Source organism: Panthera leo, chromosome B1, assembly GCF_018350215.1.
Source record: "Panthera leo isolate Ple1 chromosome B1, P.leo_Ple1_pat1.1, whole genome shotgun sequence".
Taxonomy (NCBI): domain Eukaryota; kingdom Metazoa; phylum Chordata; class Mammalia; order Carnivora; family Felidae; genus Panthera; species Panthera leo.
Window position 1 is genome coordinate 112,979,761 of NC_056682.1, and position 13,575 is coordinate 112,993,335.

A 13,575-nucleotide genomic window follows, 5' to 3' on the forward strand; every position below is an offset into this window, starting at 1 on the left:
GCTCTAATGCAGTGGTCTCAACCTCAGCTGTGCATTATATAACCACCTGGGGAGATTTTAAAATCCCAGATAGGTAGGCTCAGGCTAGTGAAATCAGAATCTCTGGGATCTGGCATCAGCATTTTAAAATGCAGGTGATTCCAATGTATAATCAAGGTTGAGAGTACTGCTCTATGGAGAAAACATTGCACTTCTACCCCCAGTAATGTTTAGAGTGCATAGAATGTCTTTTACCTAGATGACCATACCCTTGTCCCACAATGTAGATTAGAGCTAACTAGAGGCAGGGCATATTTTTTGTTTTCTGATTATATATTTTTTTTAAATTTTCAGTATAAATATATTTTAAACATAGTCTGATCCTTCTATTGTAACGTTCCAAGAATTTTTTTAAATTTATAAAACTAAGTTAATTCACCAAATATTTAATTCACCAAAATTTTGGATTATATTTGCTCTCTACTTCCCATCGTGCATAGATTAAAACTGCATATAAATTAAAAGTTTCACAGTAAATACAGCTATAAAAAGTGCAGGAGAACATTTGGAGAATAAATATGCGATTTGAGGACAGTAGTAAGGCCAGAAATTATAAGTGTGAATATGAACTGATTTAACTATACAGCAATGTGAAATCTCTCTATGCAAAACACCACAATGCTAAACAGTATGTGAAAAGCAAGGGAAGAATATTTGCAATGTGTATGACAGATGTACAGTTAATATCCTTAATATTTAAATATTCTTACAAATTAAAATGGTAAAGACCAACCCAAAAGAAAAAATGTGAAAAGTCAAAAAATAAGCTATTCACAAAAAAAATAATCAACCAAAATATACGGGCAAATAGACGTTCAATCGCAGCAAGAAAAACATTAATTCAAATTGAGATAATAAATGGCCTCTTATGAGACTGTAAGGAGGTCTTGATTCTCTCTTAGTGGGGAAATAACTCCAAAATATCCTTTTTCCAGATTCACCAGTTTTCTTAACATTTTGCCACATTTGCATTATCAATCTCTTGCTCTTTCCAAATACATATTGAAGAATAGGTTGCATACATCATCCTACATCATTCCTCTTTACTCCCCAATTTTACATGTGCATCTCTATTTTAATCTTTGATTATCCTTTGTAAGACTTTGTTTTCTGCCATCAAGCAAAAAGCTAATAATTTAGCTCATTCTTGTTTCAGTATAAGTATATATCAGAGCCATAAAACTATTCTCCAAAGGAATTTCCATGGTCATGATATCACCTATTAAATGATCATATGTGACACCTGGCAAATTGACAGACATGGCCACTTACTTCTGAGAGTTTGGCCTCTGAAACATGACCACAATCAATAAATTTGTAGTCATACATGAAGAACTCTGAATTCCAAGAGAGTACAAGACGGCCAGTTTATCAAGGAGCTGACTGCCATGCATGCACATATGCACTAGATGCACATGCATATTCAAAGAAGCCAAGAAGCTGGGACACACCCATTGAGCTATGCTTTGAAAGTTAAAACCCCAGGTGTCCAATTTTACAAATGTGCAAATTGCTAAAGTGAAATAAGATTCTGCTAAGGGCAAAAGGATATCAGGATTGGCAGGAGTGTGTGAGGAGGTGGAGGAAGGAGTCCTGAGGATGGAGAATTCAATGAATGTTGAGTTTGTAAGTATTTTCCTGGGCCAAGGAAACACTCCATTTGTCCAGAAGAAAAAGAATCAGCTGCTGTGTTTGGGCATTGGCTATAGATATAGTGTGTTGGAACATATGGCATAGATCATGTTTAAACAAATACCAAAAATGCCTGCCTAAAGTGGTCGTATTCTAATAATACATATGCACCATTGAATTCTATCTAAAGATGCACCTTGGGGCGCCTGGATGGTTCAGTTGGTTAAGCATCTGACTCTTGATTTCGGCTCAGGTCATGATCTAATGGTTCATGAGTTTGAGCCCCGAGTCTGGCTCTGCGCTGACAGCACAGAGCTTTCCAGGGATTTTCTCCCTCCCTCCTTCTCTTCCGCTCCCCTGCTCACGTGCTCTCTCTCTCTCTCTCTCTCTCAAAGTAAATAAACTTAAAAAAAATGCACCTTAATTGCATTAATATCATAATCAATTTTCAGTTTTTCAGTTTTCACTGCTAATTAAATGTTAGCCTTCCCTAACAAGCTAAGGAACCTGATTTAACCATTTACATTCATTGAAGTTCTGTTGTTTCTTCCAGTATGAGTTGAATATGTGAAAAATGATTATGATCATAAACTCTGCCAACCCAAACAAAAATAGTTTCATTCCAAATTTCTATCTAGGGGATAGGGTTTTCATTTCCTACCTTCATTCTAATCTTTCATCTACTATCCCGCATTGTTGTTTTTCATGCTTTGAAACAATTTCAACCTCATAAAGTTACAAGTGAATTCCAAAATATCCTTTATCCAGATTCATCTATTGTTAACATTTTGCCACATTTGCGCTATCAACCTCTTGCTCTTTCCAAATATGTATTGAAGCATAGGTTGCATTATCATGATACATCATGACCCTTTACTCCTCAGTATTACATGCACAATTCTTAAAAACACGAATATTGACTTTATTCCCTTACATAACTTCAGTACAGTTATTAAATTCAAAATACTTAACATGGATATAATACTTTTACGTAATCAATCATCCTTATCCCAATTTTGCCAGTTATGTCCTTTATACTATTTTTCTCTTCAAAGAGTCCAGGATGCAGTCCAGGATAACACATTTTATTTAGTTGTTATTTAGTCTTTAGTCTCCATTAATCTGGAGCAATTTGTCAGTCTTTCTTTATCTTAATGACAGAAGTACTTTCAAAAAATACAGGTCAGTTTTTTTCAAGTGTTCCTCAATGTGGGCTAGTCTTTCTCATAAGATTCAGTTTATTGCATCCCCAGCCAGAATACTGTGTAACTGATACTGTGTCCTTCTCAGGAAATCATATATCAAGGCAGGTTATGTCTGTTGCCCCCTTACTAGTGATGTTAATTTTCTTTTCCCAATGGTTTGTTCTACTTATCCACTGTATAGTTATTATTTTTTCCCATTGCAATAATGAGCAGTCCGTGGGGAGACATTTGGAAAATCATGCAAATATCCTGATCCTCCTCAAATTTCCCCCCCCCCCAAATTTGTCATTCATTGGTGATTCTTGCTCAAACCAATCTTCAGTATGATAATTACAAAATGGTGATTTTCCAACTCCTGATTTATCAATCAATTTTCTGATATAAGGAACAGCTCTTCTTTATCTGTCTGTCTATCTATCTATCTATCTATCTATCTATCTATCTATATTCTTACCTACCTACCTGTCTGCTATATACTATCCATGGATTGATTCATGGATCTCTATTTTACTAAGTGGGTTATAATTCATTACTGTCTTTACTTATTTTTGTGTTCAAATTGTCTCAGATTTAGCCAGGAGAAGTAGCTTCAAAGTGGTTTCAAGGGGGTTTTTCACATTACCCCATCACTTTTTTTTTTTTTTAGCACTTTTTTATATTCTGACTCAAGATGCTTCTGTTTCAACTCTTACCTTCCCTACCACAGTCTTGAAATCAGCTGTTTCTACAAGGAATGTTCCTTTTAATGGGGAATGGTATTTAGTAGGCAAGATTTGGGTACTAAGTGTGCTGATTACTATTAGAATATAATTGCTTATAGCTGGTTCAAAAGGCAAAGAGCTAAAAGAGGCAAACATATGTAGATGGATGCATGGACGGATGGATAGATAGATGAAATAATCAGTTCATACCTTCAATTCCAAATTTCAATCCACCCGACCAAGTTTTTCCTTGCCTTTCTTTCCCCCATATTTGCATCTTCCTGCACAGTATAAATCTTGTTTTCCAAGAATATCAACCCATTCATTCATCATTTATTCCTACAATGCATAGGAAATCATTTTAGAATTGTTATGCTTATACCAGAAAAAAAAAAGGCTTGTTCGTGGGTCTTTTTCCCCCTTAGACCAAGATTATGTAGTAAAAAGACTATATTCGAAAGTCACTTGGGAAAAACTTCCATTTTTAGTAAGACGGAATATATACTTCTCTTTATTCCTTCTGTTCATTACAACTAATAATGTGGACTTTATACTTAAACAGAAAACTCTGAAACATGGAGAGAAGGCAGACTAGCCAGGCACTTAAGACCCAAGGGACAACAGGATGATGGGTTCCCTGGCTTTTCCTTTTGGCTTCTGTATGCCACACTTGGAGCTGATGATGCTGGCGATCCAGAAATGCCAACAAGCATAGACAAAAACAACAAAAGGCTGCTTTCTCTAGCCAAAGAGTTAGGAAAGCGCAGCTTAGCAAGACAGGAAACTTTTGGACAATAACCAGTCTACTCCAGTCAGATACTGAAGACAAAACTGGGGCCCCATCTTCACTGAAGCAAAGACCAGGTGAGGAGCTTAGACTTTGATCCTTGCCACTCTGTAATGAAGCATCCTAGCCTCTCCCCACTACATGTTAGTCTACAATTATCTTAAAATTAAAATTTTAATTTAAAACAAAAATGAAAAACATATTTGAACTATTTCTCCCCCCCTTCAATGTAGACAGATTACGAATTGGAAATACAGTTTGAATATTTTGTTTTTGTTTGCATTTAATTTATGTTTTTATTTTCCCATACTTGTGGTTTCAATTGTAATTTTTGAATATATGGAACATTAATAAGCTTCCAAAAGGAAAGCATTTTCGAAAAGTATACTCACAAAAGTGTACTCTTTCCCCTATTCTTTCCACACTAAACCACCCCCTCCTCACCCCCCAATTCTCCACGCACATCCTTAGTAGGCAGTCTGTTTCAATGCTTTTTGTTACCTGTGTTCCTTTGAAAGAATAAGCAAATATATGTGTGTATGTTTTATTACCTCCCTTTTTTTCTAAGTAGTGTCTACCTCCAGAAAAACACAGTTTGTTGGTATTTTTATTGGGATATTAAATTTATAAATTAGCTTGGAGATAACTTATATCTTGATGGTGTTGAAACATCCTAATCAGGAATAAGGAATGCCTTTTTGCTCAACTTTATTTTTATATCTTCCAGGTTTGATTTTTCCTTAAGTAAATTTTAAATACTTCACATTTTATTTATTCCTAAATATTTTAGATTTTTCTTGGCTATTGTAAACAAGGTTTTCTTTTCCAAGGTTATTTGTATATACAAAAGTTTTTAATTTTGGTGTGTTGATTTTATATGCTGCCACCTTGCTGATTTTTGAGTTTTTATCACTAATTCTTTAGGTTTTCAGGCATTGCTATAACATCATCTGCAAGTAGAGATAATTTTACTTCCTTTTTTGTTGTTGTTGTTCCAATTTTGTTTTCTCTTATCTAATTGAGTTGGTTAATACCTCTAGTACTATGTTAAATAATAGTGGAGACAGTAGGTATTCTTGCCTGGTTCCTGTCCTTGGTGGTATGTCTTTGTGTTTTCACATTAGGTAAAATGTTGCCTTTGTGTTTGTGTGTGTGTGTCTGTGTGTGTGTCTGTGTGTGTGTGTGTGTACATATGGGCACATACACACACATAAATGTGAGGGTATATACATTAATATATGTGTATATATGTTAACCTTAATCATATCAAAATATATGACATTTACCAATCAACAATCTATGATATATGAACATTATACGTAAAGGAAGTATTCACCCATTTTTTTTTTTTTGAGAGTCTTTATTAGGAATACTGTTGAATTTTTTCAAAGGCTTTTTCAGAACTATTAATATAGAACTTTATATTAATAGACTTCCTAATATTGAACCAACCCTGCATTTCTTTATAAACCCTTCTTAGTCATGATGTTTCCTTAATGTGGTGTTGAAGTCAGTTCACTAAAATTTGAGTTTGGATTTTTTGCATTACTATTCATAAATGATATGATCTGAAATATTCTCCTTTTTAAACTATCTATCATAGTTAGACATTAGTGATATCATCTGGGCATAGTGACTTTTGTGGGATAGTTCCCTGATAACTTCTTTTAATTCTAGTGTAATTGCTCTGCTTATGCTTTCCATCAATACTTGGGTCCATTTTGGTAAATTGTATTTTCCTATGAAATGATGCATTTCATCTAGGTTTTCTAGTTTATTTACATACTGGTATGCAAAGTAGTCTTTTCTTATTTTTAAAATTTTCTGTCTATCAATAGTTACTTCTCTCTTTTTATGTTATGTTTTTGTGCTTTATTTCTTTAAAATTAAATTTCTTAGTGATTCGTCTCTTTTGTTGATTTCTTTCAAAAGAGCATAATCATTTGATTTCCTGTTTTTCTGTTTTCTGCCTCATTAATGTCTATTTCTACCTTCATTATTTGCTTCCTTAAGCTTCTTTTGTATCCTTTTGTTTTCTAATTATTTTAGAAATTTAATTTGCTTACTTTAATCACTTCTATTTTTATTGACGTGTGTATTTGCCACTTATGAGTATTCTGCTCATTGCTTTTTTAAGTATCTTGATTTCTATATATAGAATTTTAAATTATCACTATTTTTCAGAAATTCTGAAATTTCTGCTCATATTTTAGCTTTCATCAAGAGTTTGTTGTTGTTGTTGTTGTTGTTGTTGTTGTTGTTGTTTTAATATCTAAGTGGGAAATTCTACTTGCTGGATTGAAGATGATGGCCATACATTTCTTACACACTCTATTGACAGTTGGGTTCTATTTACCTTCCCCTTTGATTATGGATTGGGCTCTATACCTACTTACATCAACAGAATATGTTATTGTGGGTATATCTTGTAGGAGGACTGTCAGTTTCTGATTTGGTTGCTTGAATCCCTGAACCACCATATAGGATTTCTGACAACTCAGCTACAGAGACCAAGTACAGAGTCCCTGAAACTGACTACAGTTTCAAGTACAGAGTCCCCCAAGCCATCTCAGCTGATACCATAGCATCAAAAATGAACAACCTAGGGGCACCTGCGTGGCTCAGTCAGTTAAGTGTCTGACTTCAACTCAGGTCATGATCTCATGGTTCATGAGCTCAAGCCCCTAGTTGGGCTCTGTGCTGACAGCTCAGATCCTGGAGCCTGCTTTGGTTTCTGTGTCTCCCTCTCTCTCTCTCCCTCCCAAACCTGGGCTCTGTCTCTCTCTCTTTAAAATAAATAAACATTTAAAAAAGTGAAAAAGAGGCAGACTATTATTTTAAAATAAAAGAAGAAAAGAAATTAACAACTCAGCTAAGCTCTTTCCAAGTTCCTCCCTAACAAAATCATGTGCAAAATATGTTTTAAAACACTAAGTTTAAACCTCTTAGGAAAAGGGGGAAATAGTTTTCTATCTTCTATAGACTTAAAGTTAAGTATAGAAAATTCCTGGCTTGCATTTTGTTTCTCCTGAGTTTCCTCAAAAAGCAGCTCTACTGTATATTGTTTAGTATGTTGTTCTTGAGAAGTCTGATGCTACCTAATTTTTCTTTTTTTTTTTTTTTTTTTGCTACCTAATTTTTCTAACCTTACAACTAAGGTGACCTTTTTGCTTGGAAACCCTGAGGATATTTTGCTTCGTTTTTAGAAACAAATAGTTTTAATCTTTCTCTGTTTGGTGTTTTGCTTGCCCCTCTCCCCCCCCCCCCCCTTTTTAAATTCACTTGGCTTTTAGGAAGGCATGCATTTGTTCTTGTTTTAAAGGGTCTTTTATAGTGGGGTCTTTAATTCTCTTCTTTCCTACTTAACATTTTACTATCTTGTCTGTAATTTTATTTATTTTTTTTATTTTAGAGAGCATGCGAGTGGGGGAGAGGGGTGCAGAGAGAGAGAGAGAGAGAGAGAGAGAGAGAGAGAACCTTAAGCAGGCTCCATGCTCAGCACAGAGCCTGACATGGGACTGAATCTCACAACCCTGGGATCATGACCTGAACTGAAATCAAGAGTTGGACACTGAACCTACTGAGCCACCCAGGCACCCCTGGTCTATAATTTTTAAATAGTATTCTTTGACTCCAACATTTTACTTACATAGCAGACAATTAATCTTCTACTCTCCTATTTCTCTATTTCCTCTCCTCTCATTTTTTAGTTGCATTCTTTCTACTGTATCAGTTTGTACACTGTTCACATACAATTCTTCCACTCATGTACCCACTCTTGTTTTAGTCTTTGCTCTACAATTAAATGTATTAAATGATCAATATCAGTGCATTTGCTTTAATTTCCCCCCTCTTGCTTCTTTCTTTTCTTTTATTACCATGCCTTTGACAAGTACCACTTTTCTCTAGCTCCTTCTCCCCTAAAAGTAATGCTTTTCCAAGGCTTCCAACTCTGGTCCCACTCATTTGCATGCCTCTTCCCTGTAGCTTATGCTAGGAACTACCAAGTCTCAGATGTGAGGTCCATGTATTTGCACTTGATGTTTGCTTTTCATTTTCTGGTGGTTTTGTGTTTTTGCTTCACATATACACTCAGCTCTCTTCTTTCTTGCAGTCCCTTAAGACTTCCTTCTCCTGTTCTCTATACTTACCAGTTTCCAGCAATGGCAGGGCATTCATTGGAATTTGATGTTTATTTCTTTCACAGGCACTTCATATTTTATGCTGTTCTCTCCTACTAATGCTAAAAATATGGGTCATATGTGGTTTTATTTGCATTTTTTTGTCAAACTAATAGTTTTGGGGTGATGACTTTTGGAAGGATGCATGGAGATACTAGGATTCCAGGGGGAGCCATTATCCTTCAGACCTGCTCTCTTGCCTTCTGAGATATTTTCTCTTACAATTCTTCTGTACTTTTACCTTTTTTCATTGCTCCTAGGGATCACAGAAAGTATAATAAGGAATTCAGTGTCAGTGAAGATCAATGCAATTACTCTAAGCATTTACTACTGTCTTAATGTTAAACACTTGGGAAATTCCATAAGACAAAAACAAAACCCTTAATAAACAATGTATTAAAATAATGGCAATGATAGGAAAGTTCCTGCTTTTCTCTAAGGACTTGATTGTGCTTGCAAATTGTACCAAATCAATACATAAACATTGAGGGTTTTTTTTCCTGAATAATTAAGATATAAATCATCAATATTATATCCTACACCAAAGAGAAAAAATTACAATAACTCTCATCCAACCACTTAGTTGAAATTAACTGCATAAAAGGAAAACAACACCAAAATATGCACTGGGAATATAGCCTAATTTGTTTCACTACTTAAACAAATCAAGAGTCAGGTGTTTATGTACAAAATCAATTTTATTAGAAATTAAACAAAAAGTGGCTACTCATCAAGACAAATATTAGCATTCTCTTTCAACTAAAACCAAGAATATACTTTTATTAATTTTTCTGTCTCTCTGCTATAGTCCAAGTGATTGACCAGAGGACTTGTAGTCTACAGTGTCCTTCAGGGTCCTTTCTGCATCATCCCTGACTCTTGGAATATCCATGAATGTCCCGAGTAATACTATTGCATGATGTCTTTCCATACTGTATTCTAACTCTAGTTGTTACCAAAAAAAATTGTTGTGTTTTTTTTTTTTAATGTGGAGCCACTGTGCTTCTTTGTAATTCCAATACTGCTTCTACATCCATTAGATAGAACAGTGTTTCTCAGAATCTTTACCTCACCTGCATCATTCCCCTAGGTTGCCTGTCAAAATGCAATTTCCAAGGCCCAAGTTTGCTGAATCTGAATTTTTACCTGCAGAACCCAGTTGTCTCCATTCTAACAACCTAAGCATATGCTCCTCAACACGATGCTCTAGGACAACATTTAGTGCCATGTGCTGCACTGTTAGTCTGCTGTCCCCATAGTCTGTGCTCTAGGTTCTTAACCCTTTCTTTTTTTAAGTTTATTTATTTATTTTGAGAGAAGGGGGGGAGAGGGGCAGGGGGGTGGGGAAAGAGAATCCCAAGCAGGCTTCATGCTGCCAGCACAGAGCCCAATGTAGGGCTCAATCCCACAAACCTTGAGATCATGACCTGAGCCAAAACCAAGAGTTGCACACTCAACTGACTGAGCCACCCAGGCACCCCAGTTCTTAACACATTCTTGCATGATAAAGTTTCTAGATGCTTGGTGATCTTGGTTTTGCCTTCCTGTGGATACTCCATAGTTTATCAAGGTCCCTGTTATGGCACCAAAAATTAAATTTGTTCCTGTAGAAATGGTTTATTAATGTAGAGTATAGAGGGACTGTTACCTTTCTTGATCTACCTACTACTTATATTAAAGTAACTTAATGCTACCATATTTAGCAATTAAATAACTCTGTTGGTTCATAGAATGATTGTAATCATTCTAAATCTAAATTTAAAATCTTAAGTCATAGATTTTTTTATCACTTGAGCATTCATATTTGTGCCAATTTAAATGCAAAATTTAATATTGTCCCTGTTAGATTTAATTCTGCTAAAAAGTCATCTAAGATCCTTTTCAAGATTTGGTGTCTTCACCTATCATATAAATGTGTTCATTGATAGCTTTATTCAGCATGAAAAAAATCTCTAATAGAGAGCCACAGTTCTCTGTTTTTTACCCTATTACCCTATTCTATTTGAGGTTTCTATAATTGACGTGGATGAAGATAAGCAGAGCACCTTGGAGAATATGTACCAAGATATTCAAAGACACAGAGATGCCAGTTTTTACCACCCCCCCCCAAAAAAAAAGAAAAAAAGAAAAGAAATTGATTAGACAGAGAATTGCTCTATATTTTTAAAAATTATGAGAGTGGAAAATCACATGGTTTTCAATTAAGACAAAATAATTGAGAGAAATGTCTCTTTTGGCAGCCACTTAGAATAGTTGTTCTGGTTTCTCAGATGTACGTTCACTTTCCCCTTCCATTAGGAAAAGTTTGAGAAGCACCAACATAAGACACCCTGTCTATTTTCATGTCCTCTGTAAAGTTGAGAAGTCTGTATTTATCTAGTCATTTACAAAACGCTAAATAGGGTAGAGGCACCCTAACAGACACTTTCGCATGTTATTTAAAGCCATTACTAGACATTCTTGAGAGGAAGCAACCCATATTACTCCATCAAGGCAAGACAAATAACAATAGCTAGCTGCTGTTTGATTTTCAAGCAGTCCTTTGATTGATCTGCCTAGTAACCTCATAAAAAACAGGCCATTCTGGTTTATTAAAGCTTCTCCTTAGTTGATATTTGTTGGCTGCTAATGACCATAATATTCATTTCTGAATGCTCAAAAACAAGCCTTTTAACAATCTGTTGTCAATTCTGCAAACATGAATCAAGTTGCCTGTAATTTCCAGAACCCACCCTATTCTCCTCTTCAAAAGTAAACATGAAAGTTAGTCACTTGTGGTCTTGTGCTATCTCTCCTATTTGCCATGACTTTTCAAAGGCTACTGAACAGTAGCTTTGAGATGATGGCTGAAAATTCTTTTACCACCCTAGTAATATATCTGGCCTCATAACCCCTTATCTATCCTGGGCTAAAATTTTCACTTCTCAGTTTCTTCTCCATATTCAGTTTTAAAACCCATTTAGAAAGGAGAAGAAAAAATAGGAGTTGAATGATTCTGCTACTTCTCTGATATACTTTCTCTTATCATCTCTAAACAGTACACTTATTATTTCCTTTTTCTTTTTAACAACAAAAAACGCCTTACAGTTTCTTCTAGTCAACCATATATATATATATATATTTTTTTTTACATGTTTTATTTATATTTTGAGAGCAAGAGACAGAGTGTGAGTGAGGGAGGGGCAGAGAGGGAGACACAGAATTCGAAGCAGGCTCCAGGCTCTGAGCTGTCAGCACAGATCCCAACACGGGGCTCGAACCCACGAACTGTGAGATCATGACCTGATCCGAAGTCTGACACTTAACCGACGAGCCACCCAGGTGCCCCGAGTCAACCATATTTTTGATCCTCAGTTTACTGGGGGCCTTTATTTATGACACTTTCATAATAGATTTGCTACATCTCTACCTTCATCCTTGATTACTCTTCCTTCTTCATATATATATATATATGATTTAAACTTTTAGATTAGTAGACAGCCGTTTAGCTTTCCTGAGCTGTCTCCTGTTTTATTTGAATTATTTCATAATTATTCAGCTAAAAGTTTTTGGGTTTTTAAATTCTCCCTTTGTTAGCCATATTCCCTTTTTGAAACTCAAGTCTGTGGGCCAAAATTTTTTTTCTTTGAACTTTTTGTAAGTTTCCCAAAGTCCGGGGCACTTGTCTGACTCCGAAGTCCAGGATTTTCTTTTCTGGCCATAATAAACATTAGCTTGGAGTTCTCAACATGTTTTATGTCCTAGCATATCATTTTTTATAGTCTCACATGTGACACACCCTCACCAGTTACCCAAGTTTTACAAACCTCAAATATATCTTATCTGAAAGTAAAACATTGTAATCATATTTAATTGTCATGTGTATTGGTTATGTATCAGTTATGATCACTCTCCACAGTTCTTAAGGTAACATTGATAAACAGGCTGCTGATTATATAGCATTCCATGCTGCTTGCCATGTCAACCTTTTTCTCCCACTCAGGAAAGTATACTTGTGGGGCACCTGGGTGGCTCAGTTGATTAAGAGTCCGACTCTTGATGTCAGCTGAGGTCATGATCTCAGGGTCATGGGATCCACCCCCACATCAGGCTGCACACTGAGCTTGGAGCCTGCTCTCTTACTCTCCCTTTGTCCCTCCCCTGCTTGCTCTCTCTCTCTCTTTCTCTTTCTCTCTCTCTCTCTCTCTCTCAAAAAAAAAAAAAAAGAAAAGAAAGAAGGAAGGAAGAAAACATACTTGTAAGAACATAAGAGCAGTGATATTATCAGGATAACTTTGACTACACTCAAATGTATGTATTTTTAGAAAGTAGATTATTTACAATTTTAGTCCTTTCGCTATTAGGATTACTTAGGACTTACTTCATGTACCAAGTCCAACTTGAAGATGACAGAGGTGCTTTCTCTTCTCCACACCAGCAAATATCTTTTCCTCATTAGTCAAAATAAGTGCAGGCCTCACTTTTTTTTTTTTTTTTAATATTTATTTTTGAGAGAGTACAAATAGGAGAGAGACAGAGAAAGAGGGAGGCACAGGATCTGAAGCAGGCTCCACGCTGACAACAGAGAGCCCAACACGGGCTCAAACTGACAAACCATGAGATCATGACCTGAGCCTAAGCTGGACACCTAACCAACTAAGCCACTCAGGCACCTCATCACTTGATTTTGACCACGAGGGAAGTCAGTAATTTACCTCATCAGGGTGTCCCAAGTTTCCTTTCTTGACAAATAACATACCTTTGTAAAGTCTGGGTGCCATTTGGCTCAGTAATCTGTAACATTCTCCTGTAGTCATCATTTCTAATGTAGTGGTATTTTGGCAGTCTGTTTATATGAACCCTTTAAATATGGCAGTGAACTCCATGAGGTCTTTAGAGTAAAGAAATGCAAGTTTTTGCAATCTATTAATTCAAAATAAGTTGAGCCAACAACTTGAAGTGAAACACAAAATTGCCTGTAAAAGGTATCTTTCTAACAAATCTTAACAATTCATACTAAATTTTAAACTGTTAGATGATTAGACAATGCA

General features: G+C 35.6%; 1 long non-coding RNA gene across 3 annotated transcripts in view; it reads left to right on the top strand.

Moving 5' to 3' along the window:
- The window catches only part of LOC122217956, a 61,387-nt gene that overhangs the window by 11,851 nt on the left and 35,961 nt on the right, over positions 1–13,575 (top strand). The window lies entirely within an intron of this gene.